The sequence below is a fragment of the Euleptes europaea genome, chromosome 9, assembly GCF_029931775.1.
Source record: "Euleptes europaea isolate rEulEur1 chromosome 9, rEulEur1.hap1, whole genome shotgun sequence".
NCBI lineage: Eukaryota > Metazoa > Chordata > Lepidosauria > Squamata > Sphaerodactylidae > Euleptes > Euleptes europaea.
This window is the reverse complement of record NC_079320.1, coordinates 71,339,682-71,367,526: the sequence shown is the minus strand read 5'-3', so window position 1 is coordinate 71,367,526 and position 27,845 is coordinate 71,339,682. Positions and strand designations below refer to the sequence as shown.

At 42.1% G+C, this 27,845-nt stretch overlaps 1 protein-coding gene across 4 annotated transcripts in view; it reads right to left on the bottom strand.

The window, feature by feature from the left end:
• The window catches only part of APBB2 (amyloid beta precursor protein binding family B member 2), a 136,633-nt gene that overhangs the window by 15,030 nt on the left and 93,758 nt on the right, over positions 1–27,845 (bottom strand). The gene's annotated exons all lie outside the window — the stretch shown is intronic.

The following is a 27,845-nucleotide window of genomic DNA, read 5'->3' as shown; positions in this document are numbered from 1 at the left end:
TGGAATACTCCATGGGTCACTTGCTCTATTACCCTTAATTCTATTCCACTTCACTTCACACTGAGAGAATTCACGGTCAAATTGTTTAGCTGCTATGGGGAAGAAGCTGCTTGCTTCAGGCTGGGAAAACTGCCTTCTGTGTTGTATTTTTTGTGAAGCAGGGGAAACAGACTACCCTTCCTGCAAAGAGCTCAGGGTGGCATAAGTGTGCTTGCCCTATTTTATCGCCACAAGAAACCTGAGAGGTAGGTTAGGCTGACAGAATGGCTGGCTCTAAGTCACCCCCCCCCCCCAGAGGTTGCAGGCTGAGCAGGGAACTGAACCTATTCCTCTCCAGTACAAAAAAGTTGTTCAGCACACCTATTGAGGATGTGATGTCAGCTATATCACTTCCTGGGGTTTCAGGATGGTCTTCTCCTCTATAAGCTTCCCACAGACAACATGTTGGACCACACGGACCCTGGTATGATTCAGCAAAGTTATTCTTTGCTGAATCATACCAAGAGAGCCAGCATGATGTAGTGGTTAAGAGCGGTGGTTTGGAGCGGTGGACTCTGATCTGGAGAACCGGGTTTGATTCCCCATTCCTCCACAGGAGCGGCAGAGGCTAATCTGGTGAACTGGATTTGTTTCCCCACTCCTGCACATGAAGCCAGCTGGGTGACCTTGGGCTAGTCACAGCTCTCTCAGCCCCACCTACCTCACAGGGTGTCTGTTGTGGGGAGGGGAAGGGAAGGTGATTGTAAGCTGGTTTGATTCTCCCTTAAGTGGTAGAGAAAGTCGGCATATAAAAACCAACCCTCCTCCTCCTCGATACAGGACAAGAGCCCAGGCAATCTGGTCTTGAGCACATAGGCTCCAAATGTAAATTTAGATATAAAGATATTGGGAGTGTGATAGTGGCAGATGATTTGTTGAGTAGTTTACTTTTTCATTTACCCTCATGCATAGCTATTCTGGTTTGCCTCAGATGAACACATGAAGCTGCCTTATGCTGAATCAGACCCTTGGTCCATCAAAGTCAGTAATGTCTACTCAGACCAGCAGCGGCTCTCCAGGGTCTCAGGCAGAGGTCACCTACTTGGCTAGTCCCTTTAACTGGAGATGCAGGGGATTGAACCTGGAACCTTCTGCATGCCAAGCAGAAGCTCTATCACTAAACCACAGCCCTTCCCCATTTGTGTGCAATCCAGTTCTAACCAGACCAAAGGTTGACAAGATTAGGGCCTACTTTTTAGAAGACGGTTCCTAAAATCAACATTTGGCCATTCTACCATGCTCTTCTTCAGGTCACTGACCCCCAGATTTCTTTTTTTTTTTAGGAAATATTAAATTTAACATTCATTTAACAACATTTATAATAATAATCATTAGTAAATATCTCGGTAATGTTAAAAATACATAGTAATGAATTAACAATGACTTCCCCATCACCTCCCTCTGCTTCAAAATGGATTAGTACATTTCTTTCGTTTATTATATTGACCCTAATATTAAACAAAAACCGTCAACAACTAATCATCAAAAAACGCATAATGGGTCAATTCAATATGTAACCTTCTATTTTCCCAGAATGTAATTCTTGTTCACAATAAATTCTCCATACCTCCCATTCTCCCCTGAACTGTTCATTATCACTTTGGTTAATCAAAGCCGTTAATTTTGCCATCTCCACTAAGTCTAACATTTTCAATATCCAATCGCGTTTGTCTGGGATATCCGTTGTTTTCCATTTAGCTGTGTATAACAGTCTTGCAGCCGTGGTTGCATAAATCAAAAAAGTTCTGTGAGTTAAAATGGTATCTGGTATTATGCTAAGTAGCATCATCTCTGGTGACTTAGGTATATTCTTCTGCAATATCAATCTAATTTCATAATAAATCATGTCCCAAAATTCTCTAGCTTTGTCACAAGTCCACTGACCCCCAGATTTCTGTTCTGTTCCTTTTCTGCCTCCACTCCGACATCTTTGCTGGTTAAGTGGTAGCAATCATCTTTCCGATTTAAGGGCCAAAGTATTTAACTGGAGATCTGTGAGAGGATTTCTCCTCCTTAAAGTTATTTCAAAGGGAACCACTGTTGGGGTTGGTGGGGCGAGCTGAACAGGTTGGGGATACAAAGCAGGAAGAAAGTTGCTAACCCCACATAGCATTTTCTCCTTGTAAACCAATCCCTTCCCCAAACCTGCTATTTGCCTTGCTGATGAAAGTTTATGGGTACCCATACATTTCCCCACCTGGGGTAAACAGCAACTTTGGGGAATTACAGTTAGAAAAATGGCATGGGAGGGTTAATGTTCTCCTCTAAGCCAATTTGCCTCCCCGCTTTCCCCAGTTTATAAGAGACAGGAGATCTGTGACTGGATCGCCTCTGTTTTTAGTTTGGCTCTACGGTGCCTGCACCCAAGTAGATGAAGTTAATACAATTTTAATTTTTTTAAAATCACAATTGGGAAAGACCAAGTGAATGGGAGAATAGTTTGGGCGGCCAAACAGATTCACGAAATAACTCTAGTGCCAAACACAAACACAGGACTCCAAACAGAAGTTGGGCAGCTGGAACCCTCACATTGCTGTTCTTGCCATTCAGTGATAATAGCTTTGCCTGTATCTTGGTTGGTACAAGAGTCTTTTGATGGGCAGAATCAATTATTCTGTCCCTTCACCCACTGCTGAATTCAAAATATAGCCACTATTTTTAAAAAGTTGCTGTGCTGGACATTAAGTGTTGGTTTTTTTACGTCGCTCAGGATAACCTATTATTACAGCATCTAACGCCGACGAGTTCTAAATTGATAGTTAAGTTTTAGTTATTCTGTTGAATTGTATGGAATATAAAGATTTATGTATTTTTGTTACTACTATTTTTATTATCATGCCATTAAGGGTGACTGAAACTGAACTAAAAAAGTTGCCATGTATTGTACAGTCCATGAAAGGTATGAGAAAAGTAGGGTCCCAGAGCCATTTTCTTATACTGCCATGCCTTGTTTAGCAGCTGGCTTTTCTTGCAAAAGAAGGCATTTACTAAAATGTCCATCCTCCATGCTTGTACTGTATGCTGTTTGCCTGTTAATACTTCTGCAGGGTCAGTGAAATTGGACAGAGCTGTTATCCTCAGCTGAAGCCAGAAAACAAGTTGATTAGAGGGAGGAAAATCAATGAAATGCTATTGTAAGCAAGGCAACAGCTTCATTTCGTTAATCAGCTTGTTAACACATGAGAATCATCTTCATTTATGGTGTGGAGGTCAGTTTATTACAGAACTGGGTGGGGGGGGAGAGAATCTCTTCAATTCAAGAATACTAGCAACACTTACAAAAATAACTCAGTATTTTTTTTACTCTTATTCTTTTAAATAGTTATTTCCTAGAGCTAACAGATCTTGGACCGCCAGGATTATTTAACACCTGGTTAATTGCCATTTAACAGTGCAATGATGGTAAAATTCAGTGACATAAAACATAATTTACCGGAACACTGTCCAGCTAAGCCAGGCATTACACTAATGCTCTGTGTGAGATATCCCATTAAACATATGACATTCTGTACAACTCAAAAGCCTACAGACATTCTATAATTTGGGGTTCACCAAGCCTAACTCAGCCCATCAGCCACTGAATCTGCTGCTCTCTAACTGCAGTCGAATTCTCAAAACAATATGCACAGGGGCTTTTTCTCCCGAAGAAATTCCAGGTGTACCAGTGAGAGTCAGCATGGTGTAGTGGTTAAGACTGGTGGTTTGGAGTGGTGGAGTGGAGTCTGATCTGGAGAACTGGGTTTGATTCCCCACTTCTCCACATGAGCGGTGGATGCTAATCTGGTGCACCATGTTGGTTTCCCCACTCCTACACATAAGGGAAGCTGGGTGACCTTGGGCTAGTCACAGCTCTCTTAGAGCTCTCTCAGCTGCCCCACTTACCTCACAGGGTGTCTGTTGTGGGGAGGGGAATGGAAGGTGATTGTAAGCTGGTTTGATTCTTCCTTAAGTGGTAGAGAAAGTCAGCATATAAAAACCAACTCTTCTATCTTGTGATCAATTATGCATTCCCAGAGAAAATGCGGAGCTACTGAACCAGTGTATTTTTAAAAATACGTCACCAGCTTCTGCCAGCCCCGCAACAGGATTCTTTCATTTGATCTGAACCGAGGGGCCATTTCACAGCCAAAGCAGAGAAGGGTCCGGACAACCCCTCACCCCCAACCAATTTGTTTCTGGCTATCTCAATGCAGGGGTCTTGTGCTTGCAAACAAACAAAAAAACAACTGTTTGATCTGACATGGTCTGAAACTGACCAACACTCACTGTGAAACTAACTAAATAAGCAGCCTCATAGATTGTTTGTGACTACTTCAGCCTCCTCTCCTGCACTTGCAAAAAAAGAAAGAAAAGAAAGATGGCTTCTGAGGGGAGGGGTTGGATTAGGAGGAAAGTCAAGTGGGAGAGAGAAGTGAGAACGGTTGTGGGGAGATAAACCTGATGCAAGCCTATGCACAGGATTAGCAATCAAACCTCGAAGTAAAACAGCATCCTGAAAATGCGGGGGGAGAGCAAAGTGACTTCTAAAGATCAGAAAAATCATGCATAATTCCAACAAAACCCCGATGTAGTCCGGTGGTGATCGCGACACAAACTACCCCGTGCATAAAAGGCCTATGAGTCCATGGAACTGACAGTTTCTTGGGGAATAATTTGTATTTATTTTTAATTTCTTTAACATTACAACATTTAGCAATGTTAATATACTATATGGTGCTTTGAACACTTTTTGGAAAGTGGGTTAGGAGAGGATAGGACCCAAGTGATTTCTAGTCCTTATCCCACAAATTTGGGGTGGGGCTGAAAAACTGTGGGATGGAAAATTAATTTGGTAATCCTACAATTCTTAAATCTCTACCTCTAGGATTTTCTAAACTTCAGGGTGTGACTAGGCTGATTTCTCCTATCTCTTGCCACCTCTTTAACCCAGTTGCTCTCAACATTTTGTGCTCCTGGAGTATACTCAGTGCTCATTGCGTGTTTCAGGGTGGTTTATTTTGGGGGACGGGAGGTTAATTGATAAAGTAAAAAAAATTTCTGTCCCCGGAGTACACAGAACTTCTTAAATTTTTTGTAACTGACGTGAGCCACCCTATTTTACTATTACACATAGTGACAAATTGGGGGCTTGTGAGGAGTTGCACCAAGGGGAAGCAATTTGGAAATCCCTTCTCCAAAATCTCACCTTCCAAGGCTGCTTGCACACCGAGAAAATTCTCCGTGTTTCTTTCCTTGCTGCTGCAAACACCGAGGTATTGGCAACAGAGCTCCACACAGAAGGTTTTTCAGAACTTTTTTTGCGATTGGCTGCTGTTTAGCCCCTCACACCAGTGGAGGGCTTTAAAAAATATATCAGTAGCTACTTAAGAGTTATAGCCATTACCATTTCCTTTTTAAAAGCCCTCAAAAGTCCCTCTGGTGGGGTTGCAAGAAGCTGATGGAAGGAAAATGGTACCAACACAGGCAGGACCTTTGACAGTATACAACTGCCAATCCAGATGGCATTATAACACGCTTGGACTGTGTCCTTTCCCAAAAGGTCAGAGGAAAGCTGGTTTAGGAAGGAGTGTATTGAGGATGGGGAAGACCTGGGAGAAGGAGGATTAGTGCACGTTGTTGCGTGGATGCTCCAAAAAAAGTGACCTAATTTGGAAACAAAGGCAGGAGAAAACCTCCCCGGGGGGAAGCAGCTAAAGATTCTCTAACCTCTCAAAGGCTTGAGCAAGCTAAAATATGCCATTCTCCTTCTTCCCTTTAATTCTCTGCTGCCCCTAAATATTCCACGCCTCCTGGAGCACTTTCAGTTTTTGATGGGTTTCCCCCTTTTTCTTTTCATTAATTTACAAAGTCATATTTTTCCCATATACTTCTTGAGAAGTCCCCTTTCCTTGTCTACGGGTAGCTTAGACATGCTGCTTCTGTTCATTGTCATAATAGGGGCCAGCCATTTCACTAATAGATACAGCGACAGGTTGTCCTGCTCAGAATTCCTGGGGGGGGGGGATAATTTGGAAATCCTACCTCCAGCCCCCAAAATCACCTCCCTTGAGGATTCTCTAAGCTTTCAAGGGCTTTAAGAGGCTGGATTTTCTCTCTCCCCTTTAACTGATCCTCAACATTCTGTCCACATTGGTGTATTTTCAGATCTTACCAGGCTGGTTGGTGGGGTTTTTTAAGCTCCCTTAATTCTCTTGGTTAATTTACACATTTTCTACATACCGGGGAGTGTATATTATGTAAGCACCCCCACTTTGTATATATGGGTGATCTGGTTTGCAGTTTTCACCAACACAGAATCAGACAACTTACTATTACTAGGGCCTCAATCTTGTTAAGCCCATGGGCATTTTTGGAATTCTAACACGGGACAGTGAACACAACCACGACATGGATGCCATGGGAGGAAGAGTCAACTACGAAACGGCTGTCATAGGAGACAGAGCCCCCCGCCCCGAAGCCCAAGTGTAAGGGAGAAGAGGGGTAATTAAAAACAAAGAGTGGGGGAGAGGGAGGGAGAGAACAAACACCAACACTGTACTGACAGCTGCCACTGAATCAACATTTTTAAAATCCTGCTCTGCCAACCAGATTTCTAATAGCCAATCAGAAGCCCTGTTGGGCAAAAGCCCCACTTCCTTTCTCGAAACATCAAGAAATGGTTTCCACAGGCGTCACATTGGGGATCCCTGTACTATTGGACATATTCTTGGAGAAACAGGCGAGACAGAGACTGACTTTAGAAAAGCCGCTACTCAAAGCAGGCTTGTATCCTAGACTGGGGGTCCCCAACCTTTTTGAGGCTGTGGGCACATTTGGAAATCTGATGTGGCCTGGTGGGCGAAGCACACAAAATGGCTGCCAGAAAATGGCTGTTGCCAGAGGCGGAGCCAGCCACAAAAGGATTTCTACCCAGTGCAGATTTTTGTGCTGTGGTGGCAGCTGCTGGCAAAGCAACATTTTTTAAAAATCTGCACCACCATTTAAACCTACAGTCATCCATCAGAAGCCTTGCTGAACACATGCCCTGCCTGCCCCCACCTTCCTAAAAACACTTGGCGGGCATCAGAAAGGTGCTGGCAGCCACCATGTTGGCGACTCCTGTCTTAGATATTGTTCTAGTGAAGGGCAAAAATAAAACCAGAGAACAGTGTACCTTTCCTGAATTTCCACCTTCTGAATTATCCATTGTTCTGGAATACGGCCAGACCCTCCGTTAGTATCCAATAGATATGCCCACCTACTGCATTTTATGTAATCTGTGGGCCTGAGCTTCAGAATCACAAAAGGAATGTATCTTCAGTGACTCTGTGAAATTCATGAAAGATGAACACTGAGCAAAAACCAGTTTTTCAAAATTATCCCTTAGGTTCCTCCAGGGCAGAGCAAGAAGACTGTACCGCCACACCGCACAGAGTTCGGCCTTGAAGAGAAGAGCTCTTCCACGCTATCAAAACTAGTGACTTTCACAAGCACTGAGGTCCATTAAACTGTCTTTGGATTCTCTTGGCAGGCGGCTAAATAATCTTTTTTTATTTCTTTCCTGCCACTCGTAAATGTGCTCATAATAGGTCTAAAACGGAAAGATGGCTTGTAGGGATGGCAATAACTGAAAGGTGATCTAGCCCTCCACATCCCCCTCACAGACTAGCAGCCCATTCCTGAGCCTTTGCCAGCCGGGGACTGTGCTGCCGCCACGCCTCCAAAGCTGTTCCCTAGCCGCCAAAAAGCTTTAAAAAGCCTTTGGAAAGTTTTTTTTTTTAAATGGGGCATTTTGCCCCACTGAAAACAGCGAGCAAAAAGCTGGCGCAGCAACATTGTTCTCTCTGTTGGCGTACCCGGGCAAAAGGGGTCAGGAAGCTGCCTACTGGCAGCTCTGCCCCGAGAACGCCCCCCAGGATGCTGGTGCAAGGTGGGATGCCGGTGGAAGGCTCAGCTGGCATCCCTGGATGGCGCTGCTGTGGCAGCACCAGGCAAATGGCATCCAGGTCCCCCTGCTGGCATCCATGCCACCCTGGACAGCGTAAGTGGCATGGGTGCTGGCACAGGGGGCATGAATGCCGGAGCAGCTCCTTCCTGGCCTCCTAAGGCCTTTTGTCCTTTCGGGTCAGGAATGGGCTGTAAGTGTTATAATCATAATAAATACTTGAACTCAACTAGAATTTACAAAAGGTTTTGCTCATCCTAAGCACCGCTCACTGCAGCATTACAAATAACTACCTGCCTTTACTCCTGACTGCTCCCCCCACCCCCTACTCCTTAGCACACTGATTCTTAAGTCTTGAAGAACCATAAGGCCTTTAGCTATTCGGTGAGGACGACTTGTACTCCAGACAAAATTTTGCCTGGTGGACATGCATTAGAAAAGAGAGACAGAAAGTAGGTGGTGAGTGGTGGGTGCGGAGAGATAGGCAGAACCCTGGAGGAACTCCACTGAGAAAGAACTCCTAGACAAGCAGTTTCCAACCCACCCACCCCGCTTAAGGCTGCCAACTGCAGACTGGGAAATTCCTGGAGATTCTTGAAGTGGCACCTGAGGAGGGCAGGATCCATAGAATTCACCCTCCAAAGCAGCCATTTTCTCCAGGACAACCGATTGCTGTTGTCTGAAGGTCAGCTGTAATTCTGGGAGATCTCCATGCCCCACCTGGAGATTGGCACCCTATAACCCTCTATATGTACACAATCTTTCTTCAAGCTCTCTTGCATTTCCATGGGTGACTTAAGCAAAGTCACCAATCAATCATTAGTGTACGGTACCAAGAACTAAAGGCGACTTAAAATTCTGTTGTAGCAGGAGACAGGACAGGAAACACATTATTTTGCCACAACAAGTAATTCATAACACGCACAGCACTATACATCGCAGCAAACAAATAAAACAAACTTTCCCAAGGAAAACTGGATTATATAAATTCGCTCAATTTCTCCTATTTTGGACCATTTATTCTGCAATGTCTACTATTTCACATTATTTATCCTGGTTTTGTTATTCATGGGGGAAGCAGGCAAAACGTTGTGCAGGGCCCTGAAAGCCCACCTGAAGTTTAACCCCTGCAAATCTAACTCAGCTCCCAGCCATGTTTTCCAGTGTATCTTTGCAGCCTTAAAGGCTGGAGATTTGGTACTATTAAAAAGAAAACGGAAAACTGAGGTTCTCAGAAAGCCCCGTGGATTCCGCACCCAGTACTGCAGGTTGTTCAGGAGCAGAACTGAGATGCAGACCTGCCATAATGTTCTAGTGGCATTTTTTTCAGATGGAAAAAATTGAGTAAACTGGGGATTTTTGCAAAAAAGAGAGGTTGCAAACCCAAGATCGAAATACTTATGGACCGTTGGTGGTGGAAAGTGCCATCAAGTTGCAGCCAACTTATGGCAACCCTGTTAGGGCTTTCAAAGGCAAGAGACCTTCTGGGGTGGTTTGCCATTGCCTGCCTCTGTGTAGCAACCCTGGACCTCCTTGGTGGTCTCCCAGCCAAATGCTAACCAGCTTAGCTTCTGAGATCTGACAAGATCACGCTAGCCTGGGCTATCCCTCTCTTACAAACACAACATTGGGCCCTAAACATCACACTTGCAACAGAAGTTCACTCATTTCCTTAGGCCTCAATAAGTGATCAGGAGCTGCCAGACTTGGGAAGTATTTAAATCATATTCCTTGAGGAAAAGCATTTCTCCCTTATCTAAACTCCCCTTTCCCCCCTGCTGCAACTTTGTGGCAAAGGAACCGAGGAAGCAAAAAGCTATTGGGCTCCTGATATACCGGTACATGCTCCTGAGGCACATGTGTGTGTGTAAAGTGCAGTCAAATCGCAGCCGACTTATGGCGACCCCTTTTTGGGGGGTTTTCATGGCAAGAGACTAACAAGAGGTGGTTTGCCAGTGCCTTCCTCTGCACAGCAGCCCTGGTATTCCTTGGTGGTCTCCCATCCAAATACTAACCAGGGCTGACCCTGCTTAGCGACTGAGATCTGACGAGATCAGGCTAGCCTGGGCCATCCAGGTCAGGGCCCTGAGGCACATAAGGAACAGCAAATTGCTCTCCAGGGACAAAACAGACATACTTCACATTTTAACCCAGATTTTTTTAAAAAAAGTTCTAAAGGTTATTTCTCTCTCTCCAACCAGAGTTTGGCTTACCATCCCTCCTCGAAGCATATCAGAAACTCTGGCTCACTGGCAGCAGATCCGTTTATCAGCATTAGGCCACACATCTGTCTCCTCAGTGCTGAGAGCGTAATTCCATGTAAGAAAATCAATCTAAAGGCCACTGAGTTTGAGTCAGGAGCAGGGATGAAAATTGGGTGGCACGAGAGAGGACCGTCCCCTTTCTGCCCCTTTTTGGAGACGAAGGCATCTCTCCTCTGTTCCCCGTGTTTTACAATTTAAACTCCCTTTGGCAGGAATACATAATTTCTTGTGAACAGGTTCATAATCAAGTTATGCCTATACTTTGTTGTATACAGCAATTTCCACAATAATAACGGTGATTTCCACAATAATAATGGCTAACACTGACAATGGGGTGACAGAAGACTGGAAAATAAATAGAGAATCAAAAGATTACCTCTCTCTGAATCCAGGAAAAGCATGAAAAAATAGAGCAGAAGGTGAGGGTTAGAAAGCATTCACACAGAGAGCTCCCGCCCTGCACATTTAACATATACAAAACACCATTCCTTCTTGGCTTACCAAGGTGCACAGTAACTGCTTTTATTTCCATTCAGCTATTATTCCAGCTGGAGTCCTGCCGTGCTCAAGTCAGTATTTTTGGGAAAACACAGGTATCAGTTGAATTTAGAAAGGCAAGCAGCACGCGCTTATCAGTACTGGGGGAGAGTCAGGCTTAAAATATCCCGCACAAATAAGGGAGGCAGTTGGCTGAGGTGGGGAGAAAAAGCAAGTCACTCTAATATTTGCAATTCCAGGAGATGGTAATATTTAAAGAGACAATAATGAGGGAAATCATGGTTCCACACTACAATACAGAACTTGTTTCATCATTATCAACATCTTACACTTTATTTGACGGGGTGGGGGGGAGGTTGTTAAGCCCGCCAATTTTTAATTTTAATTTTTTTTGCCGTCAAGTCAAATCTGACTTATGCTGACCCCCCTGGTGGGGTTTTCATGACAAGAGACTTTAAGAGATGGTTTGTCATTGCCTGCCTCCCCGTCAAGCCCCTGGTATTCCTTGGAGGTCGCCCATCCAGATACTTTCCATGATCAACCCTGCTTAGCTTCTGAGATCTGGCGAGATCAGGCTAGCCTAAGCTATCCAGGTCAAGGCTTTAATGTTCAGAGTTTCTTTTTGTGTGTGTTCCATTGAGTTGGGATAATGAAATTGAAGGACTGGGTTGTTTCAGTCGTTTCCTTTCATCCTAATTCTTTTGTGCACAGGTCATTAAATAAAAAAGATTACTCTTCCGGGTTCTTTGCATCAAATTAAAGAAAATCAGAAATGGTAACATCAATAGCAAGAAAAAGTTTACTGGCCCAAAGACCATTACAATCAACGGAGGAGAAATATTATCAGAAGTTCACTTGTACAGTGTTTATCGCACCTGAAAACTCAGCAGGTTCAAATCCGTCCTCTGCCACAAATAGACTAGATAGCCATAGGTGAATCATTCTCTAACTGAGATGCCTATCTGCAATATCTATATATCTATATCAACCTTTAATGGCATATGGATTACAGTTACAATCATTAAATATAGTAGTATCCAGATAAAATAATAACAGTTTATGTAAATAAAATCAATCGTGACAACAAACGGGTTTACGCTTGGTTCCTCAAATCCTCGTAGCAGCTAAAAGAAACTTTGCTACCTCCTCTATAATATCTACAATGTGTAGTAGTTAGAGTGCTGGGCTAGGATCTGGGAGCCTACACACTCTCAGGCTAACCCACCTCACAGGGTTGCTGTGAGGATAAAATGGAGGAGGGGAGAATGGTATTGTAAGCTGCTTTTGGTGCCCACTGAGGAGAAAAGAGGGGTGTGAATGAAGTAAATAAATAATAAACACATAATAATACCGATCTGCTTTACAAAGGTGATCTAGTGAATATTGAGATAACGCTCTAGAGGTGCTATAAAAGCTATGTATTACTATTATAATGAGAAGAAGAGTAATTGGAAAAGACAATCATGCTAGGAAAAGTTGAGGGCAGCAGGAAAAGAGGAAGACCCAACAAGAAATGGATTGACTCAATAAAGGAAGCCACGGCCCTCAATTTGCAAGATCTGAGCAAGGCTGTTCAGGATAGGATGTTTTGGAGGAGATTGATTCATATGGTAGCCATGAGTCAGAAGCGACTTGACGGCACTTAACACACACACACATTACTATTATTACGTATTCTGCATTTTAACTTGTGTGAATATTCTAGAATATACGACAGGTCCCTTCCCCACTAGCATCACAGGAGCCTAAATCACTGCATTTGACATTCATAGTAATTAATTGATTTGTACAGTATTCCTGAACACATGGATTAATCTGAAATTGACGTGCTCTTAATTCACACAGACATCCAATCTGCCTCATTATTCACCCATTTTTAACAGGGTTCTACCATCTCTTCATATAAGGGTTTATGACTGACTTTTTTAAAATATTTTTTTTATTTTTATAACATAAACACATGAAACAAAACAAACAAATACAATAGTAAAAAGAAAATACAAAAGAATATCAATTATATAATCTACTTAATACAATCAAAATTAAAAATTACAGGAATTCAAAATATTTTTGAATATTTTTGAATACCACCCACCAAGAAAGTGACCCATCACCAGACTTCCGGAGAAGTGTCTAAACAGTTTAAAAATTACACTATTGACAATAAGATAAAAAAAGTAAAACTTATTTCTATAACTCATTAACTAAAAAAGTAAAATCCATTTTTGCCAGTTTATCCCAATACGCGACGGCCTTCGCCCATGTTTCTTTAAATTCTTCCATATCATTTCCATGTAGAAATTCTGTTAATTTGTCCATCCTCATATACATCCATAATTTCTCTCTCCAGTCACTAATTGAAGGTACTTTGACCTTTTTCCTTCATCAGTCGACTCACATTAGCTAAAAATTCCTGCACACATTACCTGCTAAGACATTACAGTGGTTTTCAAAATAAAGCTTAATACAGTTCCAAAAGTTAATGTTTAGGACAGTATGTCCTAAATTTGGTGTCCCTGACTGAGGGCAAAGGAGGGATATAAATGTTGTAAATAAAAAAAAAAATGTTACGAGTATATGGGAAGAAATGCTGTTGAGAAAGAGACAAGAATCAAGGATCTAACATACTGGAATTTAAGGAGCACAAAGAAGACTTTGGAATTTTAGTACAAGGACTTGTGTCATTAAAAAACTAGAGTTCTAGTCTCTTGGCAGCGTTTCACACACTAGGGTGGCTCTGACTTGTCATTTGATATGCAGGTAAGGAAGGTGCATAAGAAGACTTCTGACTCATACCACTTTACACTGACTGTTTCTAATCAATAGATCTAAGGTAAGAAATTTAGCACTACGCCTATAATAAGGCTAGACTATGGATGCTTGATGCAAGGTAGAGAGGCAAGGTAGAGAGGCAAGCAGAAAGACATATCACTGTCTTGACAACTGGTAAGGTTTAATAGTCCTACAGATGGCAGAAAAGCAACTCAGCAGATTCTATCTAAACCATAACATGTTTCGATTAAATATAACCATAGCCGTGTCTCTATGCTTAAAAAAAAAAATCTAAACTCTATGCCCAGGTAACCCATATTCTACATCACCAAACTGAATTTTGCAACTCATACAATGCATACCATTCTTCTTATTTTGTATAATTTGTGCTGAAGTTTATTCTACTTTGCAGAATTGATCCAGCTTTGACTAATAACCGGGATCTGCTCTCTGCTAATAACTATTCTGCTAACAGCAAAGTCCTAGCAGGTCTTAAATCTACACCTGTGGAGCCTTCACAAAGCATGTGATTAAGAATTGAGGGCACAGAACTTGGATTGCCAGTCTGTAAAAAGACTGAGGGTTCTCTGTACAATGGAAGGACGGGATAGCAATGCTTTAAACTAAATAAATATATAACATTCCACCTGGCAATTGCTCTGCATCCTTATTTAGGACATTAAAGCTGTTGCCTATTCTAAATCAACATGTTGGTCCATGATAAGACCTATTGTACACTTTTGACTGACAGTACAATCCTAAGGAGAGTTACTCCAGTCTAAGCCCATTTCAGTGGAGTAACTTTCTTTAGGATTGCATTGTGAAGCTCTCAACATTTTTAAATTAAAAGGTTTAGCAGCTGATAGGCAAAAAAAGAGAACAGGTTGCCAAATAAACCATACTTTCTTACTTGACACAGCCAAACCTGGATGTGATGGAGACACAAGACTGAAGATATGGAAAAAATAAGTTCAGTGTAGTTTTTTTTAAAGCTAAACACTGATACTGTTTTTGTAGTGCTCTCAGTCAACATTGAAATTTGGTTTTCTGTTTCTGTTACTCCAGCCACTTTCAAGTTCCATCTTCTGGAACTTACAGAAGGTAGGATTGTTTCACATGAAGAACATGAAACAAATGCACCCTGACTGATGTAGTCATTCCCACTATTGAACATCAGAGCTGTCCAACGCATAAGAAAATATAACCAAGTATATTTCATAATCAAAAACACAAGAATTGAGCTAAGTCTATACCACATCATCAGGGTTCTCTTCATCTTACACAAAACAAGTTGGACCAGAAAGAAATTCTCCTCTTCATCTCCCCATGACAACTAAAGCAATTCCTACTTCTCCATATGAACAAGTTTGACTTTCTCTGTAGCTTTAACACTACTTCAGGGGCAGCTTCAACTATTGTACTTCAGAAGTATCTGCTGCTTCACTGGGATTTTGTAACTCGGGTTTTCTCCTGATTTCCCTCAGTGGGCGCCTGCTGACAAAAAATTTGTGAGGTTATTCCATGCTTCCCTTCCCTTGGAGTATGTAAGGAAGCATGGAGGATGCTGCATTTGAAAAGAGCACCTTAATCAGAGAGTTACATTTCTGTTTGGGAGGGCGCAGGTAGTTATTTTGAACCTAAACCCCTAATCCTCTTAATGTCAATCCCCATTGATACTTCAAACGATTGTTGGATCCTCTCAGCAGGGGCTTTAGAGCCCAGCAGCGTCAGGGGTCCTTGGGCAGGTACCTCTAGTGAACACTATGCTATTTATTTGCATTAGTAATGCAAATTAGTATTACGAATGCAAATAAATAGCATATGCAAATAAATAGCACAGAAGCTAAAATAACTAAACTGAGGCTGTCGTACTTTGCTCACATTATGAGAAGACAAGAGTAACTGGAGAAGACAATCACGATAGGAAAAGTTGAGGGCAGCAGGAAAAGAGGAAGACCCAACAAGAGATGGATTGACCAGGAAGCCATGGCCCTCAGTTTGCAAGACTTGAGCAAGGTTGTTAAAGATAGGATGTTTTGGAGGACTTTCATTCATAGGGTTGCCATGAGTTGGAAGTGACTTGACAGCGCTTAACACACAGGCTACAATGACATCTACCCTACAAAAAGTATTCAAAGCAGAAGAGAAATGACCCAGTGTGGTTCATAATTAACAGCACAGACTAGAGCCTGTGTGTGTGTGTGTGTGTGTGTGTATGTATATCTGTATCAACTACAAGGTTTCTTTCCTCTGGCTGCTGCGTCCTAATTCCAGCGCCAGCCAGAACAGAGACCAGGCTCTAAAATAATCTTAACATATTTATCTCTCTCTCTTTCATGCAAACACAAAAATAACCTCCAAGAATACTGCTTGCCTTTCCAACTGGCGATATTCCAAGACATAACTCTGTGATGATCTATGTACCAAGCCAATTGGCTTTATAGATAAGTCATTATTATGAGCCACAAGATTCCCCCCAAGGGGAATCTTCTGTTCCTGCCTGTATTTAACAGAGGAAGGAAGGAACTCAATTCCTTTGCTGGTTACTGCTGGATGTCCAGTGCATACTTCTAAAGGTATGCTAGCACTCTAGCATTAGCCAAAGATGTGTTCCATTAAACCCTCTCTACAGCAGTCAAGGTGTCCGGTCCTTTATTTCCCTTTACACAAATCTTTTCCTTTATAACATTTGCTACACAACACCACTGGGGGCTCTCCTCTGGCACACTACATTTAAGCTGTATGCATAGTCTCATATTATCAACATGGGCTGGGCAGTGTGTTCTCTTGTGATTCTGAGCAAGGACAAATTATGGGATTCAGCAGAAAATCAGGTTTTCTGGCAGTCTTCCTTAAAAAAAGAAAAAGAAAGCAAGTTCGTAGACCTTGTGGTGGACTTTAATTTCTGTGGGCAATGTCTGGCAAAATCTCAGAATGCAGAAGGGGCTAAATAAGGTGTCTTGTAATCAAAAGGTGTAGTGGTTAAGAGCGGCGGACTCCAATCTGGAGAACAGGATTTGATCCCCCACTCCTGCACATGAGCAGCAGACTTCAAACTGGAGAACAGGGTTTGTTTCCCCACTCCTCCACATGAAGCCTGCTGGGTAACCTTGGGTCAGTCACAGATTTCTCAGAACTCTCTCAGCCCCACCTACCTCACAAGGTGTCTGTTGTGGGGAGGGGAGGGGAAGATGATTGTAAGGTGCTTTGAGATTCCTTAAAGGTACAGAAAAAAACCATATCTTCTTCTGTATTGACCCTTCCAAGCAGAATAACTGGCAATAGTAAACAAAATGCCCAAATACATTTGCCTAATTAATACATATTGTAGCATTCAGTATCCTATTGGTACATAATTGACATTTTTGTTAAATGCAGAGTACCCATATCTTAACCAGAAAGCCTAAAAACAAAACAAACAAACCCCCCGGAGACAGTTAGACAAATATAAGAGCTAGTCTTTCCCTCTTATAGATCTTTTTCTCTAAATCCTATTACATTTTTACCCTGCCCTTCCTCCAAGAAGCTCAGAGTATATTTCTCTCTTCCTACATTTTATCTTCACAACCACCCTGTGAGGTTGACTTAAGCTGAGAGAGAGAATGACTGGTTGAAGGTCACCCAGTTGAGCCTTAAGGCAGAGGGGTCATTTTAACCTGGGGCTCCCCGGACCAGCGCCCCAACCACTAGACTATAATTCTCTACTTAACCAGGAGTGTCACTGAACACAATGAGGTGCACTTATAAATCAACATGCTTAAGATCAAGCTTTTAAAGCCTAAAGGTTAAACATTTATTTCATATTCACAGGAAATATTCTGTTCTGGAAATGAAACATATTTCTCTTAGACTGCCTGCCTGGCAATTTAAGAATTAATTCCACATAAAATAGAGCGCCTGCTGAATGAGTTTCTTTCACACCTAGATGATTCAGACTTGGCGGGATGTTTCTCAGTGTTTTACTAGAAATACTCCTCAAGGCTAGTCAAATTTTATAGCAACCAGCTTTCAATTCAGCCTGAACTATAAACGAACCATGACTTTCTCAAGACCAACTGTGAGAAAATATGGAGTGCAATACAGGAAGGGCTGAATCTGAAGAAGCTGCTCTTATTCTGACAAATGAATAAATTATCGCATCAGCATCCTTTCAGGAAACTGGTACTGATCCTTGCCTTAAAGAATAACTACAAGATCCCAAAATGGGGGGCCTCCCATATCTCAATCTGTACACCACAGAGATGACACACAGCCTGGCACCCACAACAACATTATCTGTAAAGCCTAAGACAAAGATTGCTTAATACAGGATAAAGCTACTGCTTCTATTTACACTTTTATAATTGGCTTAATTAGTATTTTATCTGTTTTGTTAGAAATTCTTGAAATGCAAGGTTTTAGCTTTTTGGAAATGTAGCATAGAAATGCAATATGACATTTTTTGGTCTATGACTGCAATAAATTATTATTATTATTATTTCTATTACTATTACTTCTGTCTTTTTAAATAAATAATGAGTAGGTTACAGGTCTTAATGGTAAAGACTCTATAGACCCTTTTCACATTATAGTTGCAACTGACGCCCAACACAAGTTCAACATACATCTTCTACTCTTCACCCCACAATGAATATCCAAAATACAAAAAACGTGCTGCAGGGATGTGACACCAATCATGGTTCTCTCTATGGTGTATTCTGATCGTATACATGGAGTGAAATAAGAACATGCGTCTGCCCAACACGTTAAGGCCATACAATGGTTCTTGCTAAATCTGTAATTTGTTTCCTGCTAAATTTATAAACATGAGAAGCGGCCTAGATGGGTTTCAAAAGCAGCAAAGCTTCTGGTACGGTCTAATGTGGTTCATCCCAGGGTCTCCTAATCAATATTTCACTAACAAGGGACACTTTAGTGCTAAAGTGTCTGAGATAAAGGAAATCAATTATGCCCCGCAGCCTGGAATACAAAGCACTCATTTAAAACAAGGGCCTTTCCTTAAAAACAAGGGGTATCTGGCCAAAGCATATTGGAACATGGGTCAGTTCAGGTTTTTACAAAGAAGTTTATACCTTGGCCACAGTCCAGGTGTTCAAGACAGACATAGGCCTTTCAACTGGTAACATTTTCTAGTTCCTTTATATTTGGTTCCTGAAGGACCTCAAGGCAGAGTACTGGGGGTTATCTCTTCCTTCATACCAGGGAGGTAGCTGACAACAAAATGTCAGAATTTAGGTCATTTACATCAGAAATGAACTAAGTGTGAAAAACAACCCACATGGAATATGAACAACCCTTTAAAACATGGGTTCTCAACAAGGGGGGAATTCCCCCCCTTGGGGAATTTTAGGGTTCGGTGGGGGGAATTGGGACTACTATTCAGCAAAATGTGATGTCCTGTAGATTATGTACAATCTGTAAAATTGTAGTGTGTTTTTTTTTTTAGTTAGACTATCTTGGGAAGGGGGGGGATTATATTCTAAACAATGGTGAAAGGAGAGAATGGAGCAAAAAAGATTGAGCACCATGCTTTAAAACTAAAATGGAACATTTGATTTAGCCCATGACATTAATACAGTAAATTTGGATCACTTAATAGTTCCATTATTTGAATCAGCACCATGACCCAATATATTCAGCACTTTGCGAACACAAAAATATAAATGATAGCTTTTATTTTTATCATCATACCAGATTTGGAACAAAATTAACTCAATGAGATTACAAAGACCCCTTAGTACTTGTTCCAAGATGTTGTTTATGGCAGAGCTGAATATCTACAAGGCCTAAAAATGTTGATTTATGCCACAAACTTTAAATATCACTTTGGCCTCTCTCATGAATATTACAACCAAGCAAGATTTAAAATGATTCCACCCTTGCATCTATTTTGGCTGGTTGTTAAACATAAATTGTACGTACAGGTTTTCAGAATGACTTAATTGTTCCATGTATAGAGCACGGGGATTAAGTCAGGGAAAAAGAAAGTATGCTCAATTTCCAGAGCAAATAATTTACTGTTCTTTCACCTCCTAAGAAATGCTTCAGGGATGAATAATAAAAAGACCGTATTTCCTAGCTGCTAAAATTATGTTAATGGAGAAGTAACCACTACAGATACGTAATTAAAGTCATTGCTCTAAGAAGAAGCAATTTGCTGCAGGTTTTATTACACCAGAGCAAAAGCTCAGCAATCCTTATTATTCTTTTGTACTCAGTAACCAAATACACAGACAACAGGCAAAGCCAAAGAGGTTCTACAACACATGTCACGGGCTGAGTTGAAGAATGAAAGTGCAGAGTGATTGGGGAGGGCAGGACAAGATGGATGTGGTTTTTCCCCTCCTCTGCCTTTCACATCTTAATGAGGATTCCCAGCTATACATCAATTAACAAGTCAATAAACTGTGCCTCGTTAACACATTCTTCAACAGATGCAGAAAGGACTAAGACAGCAGAGATTTCTCACTGATCCAGACAAATCCACATTTAACTCACAAAGTTTCTCGTATCAAATTAGAAAACGAGAGATGCTCTATTTGACTGTGTGTGGATGTACATCTCTTTACTCAAAACCACACACACATAATGAAGAGTTTGTTTGCAATGTATAATTAAGGCACATCCAAGTTATAGACATTCCATCTTCGGGAAAAAGCTGATTTCCTCTTGAATCATTTTCAAATAAAATGCTTATTAATTAAGTAAACATCAGATTCATCCTTCTAATTACAGATGCACCGCAAACAGGCCCAAGCTCTGGTATATGTCTGTTTCTCAGGAAAGACATTGTCAATTTGGGCAATTATTGTGTTTCCTGCTCATTACACCCAATTCTGTGATTAAGAACAAATTACTTCCCAGCTGTTACCAAAAGTGCCAATTTAAGCAAGTCGATCTACAAAGCTGGTGGCTTCAGCTGACGAACAGCAGGTATTTTGGTCGGCAAAACACCAAACAATAAATGCCACTGAACGTTCATGGGTGAACAGTCTGAAAGCAAAGGAGGAACACAGAGGCAGGAATTGCCCTTACAGTTTCACACACCTCTGGCCATTAGAGCTGCAGCAAGTGTCATCTCTCCAAAAACAAGGAGATAGGAGCTGCCTTTTAGCATGCCAACAAGAAGCCCCCCAGCTTTACAAGGCAGCTACGCTAGACCTTTAAGCAAATGGACCTTTACAGATAACCCAGTTAGAGAAGATAAACGGCTACTTGCCCAGTGTTCATAACACAGGCAAGGGCTTTCTTTTTAAGTTTCTTACCTTATTCCTTATTTGCAGCAAAGAAGAATCGCCAGCACCAAGCACCTCAGGAGCAGCCAACTCCAACTCCCTGTGCCCTGCCTGCTTTTCTCTGTTCAACATCTGCCCAGATGTCTGCACGCACGAAGGCCTCTCGCCGTTCAGCCGCACACTCCCACTTCGGAGGCCTGCCTCAGATACCCTCGGGGGCACGGCAGCTCATTCATTTTGCATCAGGTCGGACAAAACCCCGTCAAGCTGCAACTCTCCTCAGCCAGACGGCCTCGTCCTTTTCTCGCTGGCTGGGGCAAGCGCAGCTGTGTGATTGGATACAGCTGTGAGGGAAAGGGGGGTGCTGCTCTTGCCTGAACCACCCAGCAGCTCGGGCAGAGGAGCGTCTGTGCTTTCTTCTGCTTTAAAGCACTTTTTGTGTTGGGGGGGCCCTTCTGGCTACGGGAAACTCAGCTCCTCCCCGCTCTCTGAACAGATCTATAGTACTACGGACTACCCTTCTGCCTGCCAAAATTAACTGTTGAGTCTCTAGCACAGTTGTAAGAACTGTGAAATGAGAACTTCACTTCCCAGCTGGTTGGGAATAGTATGTGCACACAGTATACTAGCCTGAGTGTCGACTCTGCCTGCTTCCCAAAAGAATGCTGATATTCTTAGGCTCTCTTCGCACATTTTTAAGATGTTATGTCTAAGATGGTTTACGTATACAATTAAAGTGAAATCTCAAAAACGGGTGTTTAAAAATACATGCACTGTACAAGAACACTCCTCAGAGACCCACAACCGGACAGTGTAATGAGTGAAATAGCCATTGGTGCATACGTTTGCTTGCTTTTAAGGAATCTAATGCTTGGTTTGAAGAATGTTTAGGCATGCAGAAGGTCCCAGGTTCAATCCCCTGCATCTCCAGTTAAAAGGGACTAGGCAAGTAGGTGATGTGAAAGACCTCAGCCTGAGACCGTGGACAGCTGCTGCCGGTCTGAGTAGACAATACTGATTTTGATGGACCAAGGGTCTGATGCAGTATAAGGCAGCTTCATGTGTTCATGTGAATGACATGTGACCTTAAATTACATTCAGAGGGAAAGAGGTATATAGCACTGGTGGCAAATTTGACTGTTCATGATCACTCCGGCAAGGGCTATCCTTGGTTGTTTAAGGAAATGTCGCAAGCAGAGTTTGCTCAGTAGCAGATAGTACTTCTTCACAGTGTGCGTTTGACACCATGCGTGATATTGAGAGCCAGAGATACATGAGAGCCAGCATGGTGTAGTGGTTAAGAGCAGTGGACTCTAATCTGGAGAACAAGGTTTGATTCCCCGCTCTTCCACATGAGCGGCGAAGTCTAATCTGGAAAACCAGATTAGCTCCTCCACATGCAGTCTGCTGGCTCACCTTGGGCCAGTCACAGTTCTCTCAGAACTCTCTCAGCCACACCCACCTCACAAGGTGCCTATTGTGGGGGGGGGGAAGGAAAGGGAAGGTGATTTTAAGCCGCTTTGAGACTCCTTTTGGTAGAGGAAAGTGGGGTATAAAAGCCAACTCTTTTTCTTCTTGTTCTCTTCTATCTGTTTTGGGAGTCAATGTAGCCTTCAGCAGCAAGGAAGTGCTCACAAGGATGGGTGGGGGTATACAGACATTCAAAAATATTAAGGAGCCATTACTACCACTGTTCTAATTTATTAGGTGCTACAATTTGGCAAATACTGTCTTGCATGCTACCATTCCACTCAGCCAAGTCTTTCTTGGCTCCAAGGAACATTTTTTTCCAATGGAAGGACGACTTTCATCACAGGATGACTGGTGCAAAACAAGCCAATAGCAACTTCAGTCCAACCTTCAGGAGGAAGCTGTCCATTCATACATTTGTTACTTGCATGCAATCCTGACTGGGACACTAGCCTTCTCAAGAACATACGAAGCTGCCTTCTACTGGAGTGTATCATTCATCTGCCTGCCTCAGTATTGTTGTTTCTGACCAGCCGTGGACCTCCAAAATCTCAGGCAGAGATTTTGCTACTTGAGCTCCTTTAAAGGGAGATGCCAGGGTCAGAACCTGAGATCCTTCCTGATGGAAAGCAGGTGCTTCTCTCACTGAGCCACATCTACCTTCTCCTTCCAGTAACTCCCGTAACTTTGGAAGATAATCATTCTGGGATTGCTGTGTGAGGAGCCAGTTCTTCCTTCCTTCCTCAAAATTACATGTATTACTTTCTATATTTTTGCTGGATTTTAAAAATCTTAGATCTTTCTTGTTGTCGAATGCTATAACACAGTTTGAAATGTATGAATGGTTCACCAATGCTCAAGACCAAAACCTAAATGCTCCCATATAAAGAAGCTGCTGGCTACTCTAAATACTCAATGGTAAACCTTCTCTTTCTGCGGGGGGAAAACCTATCGACACTGTTTTTGTTCCATTTCAGTTACTGCTTACACAGACTTACTATTTAACAGATGAAAGTAGGCCTGGTGATTAAAAAAAACACCTTTAAGTACCGCACAGCTACACTAGAGCCTTATTTCTAACCAGAATACCATATAAATATACATGATTTACAAGCCCAGACACTGCCAACGGACAAGAACCAAAACATCCCCACTGCAAGAATGCCTGCCATTATCAGATCTTTGTTGCCAATAGGCCTACGCACAATAAGAGCTGTCTATATGTCTCATGCTAAACAGGACTTTTTTTGGTTTTCAAGATAAACCTTCACATGCATTAAACACATGACACAATCTTTTCTAAAACGGGCTTCAGAGATGCCAAGTCTTCCACAAATCGTGACTCCCCTCCAACTTCTCTAAAGCTTTTAAGCAAGCTTGTTAATATTCCACCTATGCTTCTCCCCTTCAGCTAGTAAGCAACAGTGACATGTGATTAACATACTAATTTTAAACCTCACACTAGCTGCAAAATACAACCACTTACTCAAGAGTCATCCCATTGCCTCTAAAGGGAGTTAGGCTGAATAGAATCTCTCATGTATGGTCAGTTGGCCCTTACCCATGATGGAGCAATTCATACAGCAGCACCAGCCAGGTTTCAGCTCAGACCCAGCCAGGAGTGGCATGGGTCTAGGAGGGGAGGGGTTCAGACTGTGCCTTTGCTTTTTGTCCTGCCACCGGCCAGGAACAAGCTGAATCCCTGCAGTACACATGGCATCTTCTGCTCTGACTCAGTCTGGACCTGGTCACTGGTGGTGTAGGTAAAGGGCATGGGCTACAGCGATAACCTTCTACATCACCAGCAGCTGGGAGTGAGTCAAGCCACTGTTAATGAATGAGATTGCAAGGTGAAGGAGAAGAGAAGAAGGGTCTGCAGCAACTCTGCCCTCTCTTCTTCTTTTCCTGCTGCTGGGAGGAGGGGAGACCCAGAGGCTCCTGTGATGGACAGCTAACTGCAGATGCCTTATACTGGTCTGCAGATGCCTTATACCCTGACTCTGACAGGGAGTTCTAAAAGAATTCTAGGGTTGAATTGGGAGAGTGGCAGTTGAGAGTGGGAGGAAGAAGATGGGGGGAGGGGAGAAGGATAAGAGGGAAGGATCGAGGAGAATCCTGAAATAGGTGAGACTGATATTTCTTCCCTGAGGAAAACAGCTCCAAGGAAAAAGGGGGTGATCCCTATCAAGTGGTAAAGAAGGAAGACTGGAACCTGTGTGTATGTTCCTGCCTCCACAGACTTTAGACATTTTGTGTCAAATAAGCTAGAGTCTATTTATCTAAGGAGTGACAGCCACGTGATCTCTCTCAAGAGTCATACACACCTGTCGGTAGAACAAAACAGCTACATTTTTGTGACAAACTATCTATTTTATATAGTTATACGAAGTTTCCCTCATTCCTGTTGCCTTTTCACCTGCCAAGTTTAAAACTGAAACTTCCCTGACAGTCCGACTTGACCGTTTCCCCGTAAGAGTGAAATAAAACAGGTTATGTGTTGTCAATTAATATCAGTCTCTCATGTACCATCTTCAGACATACACCAACAAAGAGTTTTCTAGTTCCTCAGCTTCCTAGGCTGGGTCAGAATACATCTATATACATTTTAACATTTGGGGGGGACAGACAGAGAAACAAAGAAGACAAGAAAGGAGAAGCTTGGTTAAGTGAAAAAGGAAGTGGGGAATTGTCACAGTTCCTATCACAGTCCAGGAATTTGAGTCTTGTAAGCTGCCTGTGAGACAGTTATGACCCACTGTTTGAGAACCACAGGCTTTGAGAATCATAGGGTGGGACAGCAGGGTGAATATGGGCACAACCCAGCATTATTGAAGGCGCTATATCTTTCACCTCCAATGCATATCTTCAAATTCACTTCTTTTCTTTAAAAATTAATAAATAAACTAGACGAAACAATGGACAATGGGTCTATCAACGTCTCTCGGCCATGACTGTGGAACCTTCTACTTTGGAGTTCCGGATGCTGGAGATAAATCATAGGGGAAGGCTGCTGCCCTAATTGCATGTCACCTGTCATCCCCTTGGCAGTTACTGCTGGAAGCAGGATGCTGTGTGAGAAGGATTCTGTCTCTGTGCTTGCGTGGTCCTGATGCTGAAAGCAGATCTTTGATTCTAAGCGCATGAGAAGATGGTTTCGTTTGTATAAGCAACATGTTGATAGATGGTATTGCTCAATACAATCATTTTGAGCTTCGTGAAAGCTATCCTTTAGGCTACATACTGTTTACCATTTAAATAGTCAGATGAGTGTATTTGTTTTTAGGGAATTTGATTAGGATGCATAAGATTGATGTTACTTCATTAAGCAGCCCTGCGCGGGCAATACAATGAAGACTGTTTTTTCAGGTTCATTAAAACATAACATTATTTGTGCAGAAATCTTTCATGGCTCACTCATTTGTTATTATTATTATTTTACTGTCTTGCCAATACATCTATTTTGGCATTTGAATTTTCCATGCTGAGAAATAAAAACTGAAATTAGAAATTAACACACATAGAAACACTTCTCTGTTCCTCAAAGAAACAGGATTTGGCTTTTTTGCCAGAGGGCAAATTGCACTGAATACCATGAAAGATTGAACACCCTTCCTATTTTGTGGGAGCTCAGCAGGCCACCAAGTTATCCTCAGGATTTACAAGCCTGAAGTTAAGAAATGTAAGTACTTTCCAAAAACGCAGTACCAGAGAACAGTTTTCTAGCAATAATCCATTCTATATATTTACCATATAAAATAATAATAAAAACGTAACCAGGCACTGAAAGAAATCTTTCAGTGTATCCTAGATTTAAATAGCTGAAGAGACAAATTGATGAGAACTGTATGCTGACATACCTAAGGATGTATTCTGGTAGCTTAAGTCTGTCGACATTACTGAGACACAAGATGCAGAGAGAAACTAGATTGATCACCCAACTTAGGATAACCAGAAGTCTGGAAAAACAAAAGCAAACTTTTAAACAACCATTTACCTAGTCGCCTGCAGTAATTAAGAATAGCTTCTAAGGTGACTAGGTTGGAAAGCTTTGGGAACCTGGAAAAAAGTTTATAAAAAGGAGCCAGCGTGGTGTAGTGGTTAAGAGACGTGGTTTGGAGCGGTGGACTCTTATCTGGAGAACCGGGTTTGATTCCCCACTCCTCCACATGAGCAGCGGACACTAATCTGGTGAACTGGATTTGTTTCCCTACTCCTACACATGTAGCCAGCTGGGTGACCTTGGGCGAGTCACACTCTCTCAGCCCCACCTACCTCACAAGGTGTCTGTTGTGGGGAGGGGAAGGGAAGGTGATTGTAAGCTGGTTTGATTCTTCCTTAAGTGGTAGAGAAAGTCATCATATAAAAACCAACTCTTCTTCTCTTCCTCCTCCTCCTTCTACTTCACTGAAGGGAACCATCACCATGACGGATCTTGCCAGTGTCAGACACTGATTTCACTGGTAGCTGACTACCATTTCCTTTTTTCCCCTTCTTTTCCTGAGAGGATTCATTGAAACCTTGAATTTGTTCCTCTTGGCATTATGAAAAATGCTGGAGGTAGTGCTTTTCTCCTTCTAAATATAATTTCATGCTAGGAGAACAAGAGTGGGGAGCTTGATGGTGTGAATCAAGACAGAAGCAGACAAGGCTTTCTCGAAAACAAATGAAAATAGAAGAACCAAGCCAATGAAACATTCCCAACGGTATGCTGAACCGCTTGATATTCAAAGCCAAATAAATGCGACCAAGAAGGGCAGAGAGAACCACAGGCTATCTAAGCAGAGTTGGCCTGCATATGGTTTACATTGTTTTTCTTTTCTACAGAAAGCCAAGTTGCAAGCGATGAATATTTGGCTGTCTGTATTACCATTTACTAATAATGATATAAAATCCTCAGAAACCATATTAGGTTACAGGCGATATTTACACTGCACTGCAGGCTATTTTGCGAGTGATTTAAGCAATTATCCATGGACTTGTAGGCAAGCTATTTAAATTCAAGGGGTTGTACTAATTAAACTTCTGATTTCACCAATCAATAAAGCTGCATGAGTTACATTAAAGTAGAACTATATTCTAAGAATCCGATGGAATGTTTTTTTCCTTATTATTAAACCAAGATGTCCTTATATCTATGTGTTTGTCAATGTTGGTATTTTGTGAAAGCGGCATTTCAGGCTCAGCATACGGCCCTGACAAGTCAGTAAATTTAACTGCAGGGGCCCTTTGAGGCCCTCCCCACCTCGATGTGGACGGCAGATCCTCCCACCTCGAAGAAGAGAAGCCACATCACCCCGCAAATCTTCTCTCTGCCACTGGTTGGTAACAGAGAGGCCAGATGGTACTCTGCAGGGGGATCAGATTTGGCCCAGGGGCTGCCAGCTGCCTATTACCACCACATGGGAACACTGCCAAGCCAGTTTTTAGTGATCACAGGGCCTATAAAAATACAGGGAAATCTGGGAAAAAGCCAAGCAAAAAACCCCCAACTACTTAACAATTCGTTAGGCTATGTTCTAAATCATTCATATCAATTATACAGGTTGGAATAATATGCTATTTGCCTAAGTGTTCAATTATTGCAATAATATTTTATTTGCATAAATAAATGTTTCATTTGCGTAAGTGCTGAATTATTAATTT